This window comes from Alligator sinensis, unplaced genomic scaffold (assembly GCF_000455745.1).
Source record: "Alligator sinensis unplaced genomic scaffold, ASM45574v1 scaffold489_1, whole genome shotgun sequence".
In the NCBI taxonomy this organism is placed as follows: Eukaryota; Metazoa; Chordata; order Crocodylia; family Alligatoridae; genus Alligator; species Alligator sinensis.
In genome coordinates this window covers 2,915,589-2,921,588 of record NW_005841901.1, presented here as the reverse complement: position 1 = coordinate 2,921,588, position 6,000 = coordinate 2,915,589, and the positions used below count along the sequence as shown (strand labels likewise).

The window sequence follows — 6,000 nt, the reverse complement described above, 5'->3', positions numbered from 1 at the left end:
GAACAGGTTCATGTCTGGTAGCCTCCGCTCGTAGGGCCTGCTTGGCTGCCCCCGATCATGCGGGTGGCCCTCCTCTGGAGCCTCTCGATGCTGGCCACATCCCTCCTGAAGTGCGGCGCCCAGAACTGGATGCAGTACTCCAACTGTGGCCTGACCAATGTCGCATAGAGGGAGAGGATCACCTCCTTGGACCTGCTCGTGATACATCTGTGGATGCATGACAAGGTGCGGTTAGCCTTCCTGACTGTGTCCCCACATTGGCAGACCATGTTCACTTTGGAATCGATAATGACTCCAAGATCCTTTTCTGCCTCTGTGCTGACGAGAAGGGAGTTCCCCAGCCTGTAGGTGTGCTGCTGGTTCTTCCTCCCCTGCTGCAACACCTTGCACTTGTCCGTATTGAAACCCATCCTGTTCTCATCCGCCCACCCCTGTAACCTGTCCAGATCTAGTTGTAGCCTATCCCTCTCCTCCAGCATGCCCACTTCTCCCCACATCTTAGTGTCATCCGTGAACTTGAACAAGGTGCTTTTCGTCCCCTTGTCCAAGTTGCTTATGAAGATGTTGAACAGTGCGGGTTTGAGGACTGAGCCCTGTGGAACCCCACTGCCCACATCCCTCCAGGTCAAAAATGACCCGTCCACCACCACTCTCTGGGTGCGGCCCTCCAGCAAATTTGTGGCCTATCTGACTGTGTAGGCATCGACACCACAGTTGCCTAATTTCTTAATGAGAATGGGGTGAGAGACAGTGTTGAAGGCCTTCCTAAAATCCAGAAAGACTATGTCCACCGCGACACCTGCGTCCAAGGATTTAGTGACCTGGTCGTAGAAGGCCACCAGGTTGGTCTGGCGGGACCTGCCTTGAATGAACCCATGTTGGTTGCCCCTAAGCATGATTCCCCCTACTGGTCCCTCGCAGCTGTGCTTCTGGATAATTTTCTCAAAGAACTTCCCCAGGACCGAAATAAGACTAACGGGCCTGTAGTTTCCTGGGTCCTCCTTCCTCCCTTTTTTGAAAATGGGGACCACACTGGCCCTTTTCCGGTCTTCCAGCACCTCGCCAGAGCACCACAAGTGCTCGTAAAGCTGTGCCAGGGGTCCCACAATGACCTCTGCTAGTTCCCTCAGCACTCTGGGGTGGAGATCGTCAGGACCTGCTGATTTGAACACATCTAGTCCCAACAGAAGTTCCCTGACTAGGTCCTCACTGACCCTGGGCCTGGCAGCACCTCCCCTGGATCCATTGGGGATCCTGGTGAGGAGGATGCCCTGCTCAAAAAAATGGAGGCAAAGAAATTGTTAAAGAGGTTAGCTTTGTCATCTGGTGTAACCACCAGATTTCCTAGCTTGTCCTGCAGAGGCCCTACATTACCCAGTACCTTCTTTTTACCCGCTATGTATTTAAAAAAGGACTTCCTGTTATCCTTGATCCGGGTCACTAGTCCCAGTTCCATCTCCGCCTTAGCCTTCCTAACAGCCCCCCTGCAGGCTTGAGCAATGGAGGTATAATCCTCCTTGGTGATGGCCCCTCCCTTCCATTGGGTATACGCCTCCTTTTTAGCTTTGAGACATTCCTGGATGCTTTTGGTGAGCCATGGGGTTTTTGAGCACTCTTGACCCCTTTGATCTGTGTTGGGATTGTCACCCTTTGGGCTTGGACGATCATCTCCTTAAGGAACGACCACTCTTCTCGAACTCCCAACTCCCTTCCTGTCCAGGACCTCAGTGCCTCCCTGACTAGTCTCCTTACGTCATTGAAATATAGAGGTGATTGCATAAAAACTCCAAAAATAAAGTCTTACGCCTATATATTGTGTGTGGGGCAAGGGGCTGTGTGTATGGTGGGCTGTAAGGGGGGTTTGTGATGGGGTGTGGCGGTGTGGGTGGGCAATAGGATGGGGGACTGTGGGGACCCCCCACACCCATCCCCCAGTGGCAACAACAGCAGGCGGAGGAACCGGCCACCTGCTGCTGCTGCTGCCAGTGAGGGCTGTGTGCCATGCGGGGGGAAGTGTGTGTGTGGGGAGATCCCTACAGCCCTCTCCACCCTCCCTCGCACCCACACCCTGCCCACTGGAGGTCTGTGTCCCTGCCGCCCCACTGGGCATGGGTGGCACGCTGCTGCCAGCTCCAGCTTCAGCTCCACGCTCTCTGCCCCCACCTAGCTGTAGCTCCCCTCTGCTCTGCTAGTTCCCTACCTCCTGCCTGGTGTGAACAGGATGCTGGGGGAGCCAAACAGGTCCCCTGCTGGCTGCAGGAGCAGCAGCTCCGCAACTAAAGATACATGAACCAAATAAAGTCACTAAAGGACAGAGTTCAGACAAATCTTGGTGCCATAAACCAAGCTAGCTCCATACATCAAAATATTTTTCTTTATATTAAGTCCAAAACTGATTGATCTGTTGGGCTGTAATGATCCCAAGGTAATTTACTTCAACATGTTTGATGGGAGAATTGTATCAGAGTATGGACATACATATATTTGCAAGTGTTTCAAAAGGAAAGGAGGAACTCGTTGCTACAAATGTAAGAAAACAGCTCCAACTTTAACGCTGCTTCACCAGGGTTAAAGTTGGCACTGCTTTGCTATGTTTGCATTTTTCCCAGTTTGTCCACACATAACTGGTTAGAACGTAACAGCTGCTGCACACTTTCAGTCAGCAGCTCCTCTCTTCAAATGTTCTCCTTTTGAAATGGCTCTAAATGTGTGTCCATACCCTCAAAGTAGTCTTGTGACACTAGGCTTAGAAAGAGGCATTTCCAAAAACAAAATGGAGAAGCTAGTCAAAAAGACCTAAAATCAAAGAAACAAAAGCTAAATTTCTCAGACAGCCTGGGGACTGTTCATGTTGTGGATACCTTCGTAGTTACAGAAATGACCAAGTTGGTAAATCACAGAAAATGAAAATCCACTCCTGTTGGACTCCATACAAAGACAATAGACTATGTCAGGTAAAGTATCAGATGAACATTTGGGGCACGTCCAGATGTGTGCTGACATTTGACTTCCTGTGGACAACTAGTAGCGGTGCACCTTGTGCTGCTGCTGCTTGTCCTCAGGGAACGCCTGTGCCATGCATGCTTTGGCACGTGGCAAGTTGCCCCGGGTTGGGTAGAGGAGGCTGTGGCCAGCGCTGGGTTGGTCTCAGCAGCCTTACCTGGGGGCCTCCTGGGGCTGCAGCAGCAGTGATTCTGCCGCATGGAGCCTGGCTGTCAGTGGAGCATGGCTCTGGGTTGCGTGGCTCCACTTTTCAGCAGTGCATGCTAGCCAGTGCGTTGCTTTGGGGTTTATTTCCACGGTTTTTTTTTGACCCTTGGATATCCAGGGGTCAAAAATATCTGTGAGAGAAAACCCCAGCGCAGCACATGTTTGGGCAGCGTGGCCTTGCAGCACGGAGAACACCGGACTGTGTGATATAGGAGCTGCAAATACATTTGCAGTGCCACATACTGCATAGTCCAGTGTTTGCAGCGGCCACATACTGTTTGCAGCACCACATACTGCATGACCATGCTCATCTGGATGCGCCCTTGGAGTGCTGAGAGAAAATCTGACAAGGCAGGTATAAAAGCAATTATCTATGTATTTTATTTGTGTTATAGCACAGGGATGGGCAAAATATGGCCTGCAGGTTGGATTTGGCCCGCCACTTGATTGTATCTGGCTCGTAGTTGTCCCCACAGCACTCCACATTGGGTTAGGCCTCACCTGCTCTTGGCCAGGACAGCCTACACTGTGCTTCCCCCCTGCACTTGCCTCACACCTGCTGATGCCTACCCCAGCCCCAGCCCCAGCCAGTGTGTACAGCTTCCTGGTGGCTGCTTGGGTACTGCTCAGCTCCCTCTGCCTCCAGCAGCTCCTTCTCTTGCTCCTGCTGTGCCGCTCTGGGCAGCAACTAGGACGGGGAAGCAGGGGCGGCTGCAAGAGCAGCCCTGCCAAGAACCTGTATACACAGCTTGGGGCCAAGGCTGTGCTGTCTGGTGGGCATGGGGCAGGTGTGCATGGGAGTGTGGTGCAGACTACCCTTGGCAGGAGTGGACAGGGCTCAGCCTCATGTGGAGCTCTGTGGGGGCAGCTATGAGCTGGATGGTGGAGGGGTGGACTGCACCTGCACCACACTGCCCGGGCAAGCTGTGCTGTATGCGGCCCCTGTCTCCTCACCTCCTCACAACCCCAGGCAGCTCCCGGGACTTAGCATGAGGGCAGCCCCCCTCCCCCCCCTCACACACACATGCATACCCAATCCCCTCCTCCACACCTCCCTACACCCACTCACACACCTCCCCACCCCTCACACACCCACTCCCCAGCCCCCAACACAATATACAAGTGTAAGACTTTACTTTGAGCTATTATGCAATTGCCTCTATATACACTACTCAAAAAGACAAGTTAGGACAAAAAATATTTTTTGAAATAAAATATGTTATAGTAGATGTTAGATTTTTAATATATGATCTGTTTTTATCTATAATTTGTTAAAATTATATCTTTTGAAAGATTTCATGTGTGTCCCTTGACAGCTTACCAAAACTGGTTAAGTGGCCGCACCTGGTATATCATGAAGAGTGTGCGTGTGTATTTATATGTATCAGGAGCAGGAAACTTCCAAAATACTCATTAGATCATCAGGAAATAATGGACACAATAAAGTAGGATAGGATTCTACAGAGATGCTAAGTAGTTTGGGCTGTGTCTTCACTGCAAAAAGAGAAAAGCTAAACAAAAAACCAGTTCATCCATACACTGAATTATATCAGTATAAAATCCTAACTTGATTAAGATAGTTGTGTTAACCCTCAGGTTGTGGAGGCCCTAGCTATGCTGATGTATTGTAGTACCACTAAAGCCCACGGGGTTGTTTGTGTCATGGCTGTCCAACTCATGGCCTTTCACCCATATGCAACCTGCAAGGGGTTAATTTGTAGTCCATGGACTCCTGGCTGGATGCCAGTCCCTATACTACTCTGGCTGCTGCTGCTGCTTGGGTCTCTGGGCTCCCTCTCCCTCTTTTTCTTTTGCTTCCACTTCCTGCCCCTGTGCCTGGGGGTGGGACAGGATGGTGTGGCCTAAAGGGCCCAGGCAATTGTTCAGTGCAGTAAGGGGGGCATCTGTGTGGCGTGGCTCATTGGCAGGGAGTGCTGGTGACATGAGAGGTTGGAGGCCTGTATAGCATGTGGCCCCTTCCCATGGTCCACATGAGTGCAGTCCCTGGCTGCCCCGAAGTTGGATAACTCTGATTTACGTAATTAAAATAAAGTTTAGTGTATTTGTATTAGTTTTTAGAATCATCTGGGTTTGGAATCTTACCAGATGACAGAGGGAGAGAAAGTGAGCAAGCATACTTTAGGCTCCATCTACATGTTAAGCTTAAGATGTGATTAATGGGTGATTAATCACTACTTAAGTGATCACCTTGCCACACATTCAATCAATTAATGGCTTGATAAAAAAAAAGGAATACATTACAAAGTTATTCCACAAATTACATGTACAGGTCTCCCTCGATTTATGCGGTACATGCATTCCCAGAGAATGGTGCACAAATCAAATTCATATAAAGTGAACCCACTTTATAATGTAACAAATAGTGATAGTTTCCCATGGCAATGAGGGAGGGAGTGAGGCTGGGTCTAGGGAAGGGGTGGGGGGAGGGGTGCTGCTCACGGGGCTACACAAGGGAGCAAAGCAGAGGGAACAGAGTGGCGCACACCCCAGCCCCTGCTGCAGCAGCCCTGGGAGCGGGTAGCGCCAGCTGCCTGCAGCTGCTGGTTTGCACCGTGCTCCACCTGTCCCCACTCGCCCCAGCTTCTGGACTGTGCCGTGCCCTGGTGCAGACAGCTGGTGTTGGCTGCTCCCAGGGCTGGTGCAGCAGGGGCTGGGGTGAGTGGGAACAAGCAGAGCCTGGGGCAGCACGGGACACAGCACAGCTTGTCCGCACTCACCCTAGCTCTTGCTGCAGCAGCTCCAGGAGTAGCTGACAACAGCTGCCTGCAC

General features: G+C 51.2%; 1 protein-coding gene across 1 annotated transcript in view; it reads left to right on the top strand.

Annotated features, from left to right (window-relative positions):
• Positions 1-6,000, top strand: part of EIF2AK2 (eukaryotic translation initiation factor 2 alpha kinase 2) — a 48,690-nt gene that overhangs the window by 22,563 nt on the left and 20,127 nt on the right. The gene's annotated exons all lie outside the window — the stretch shown is intronic.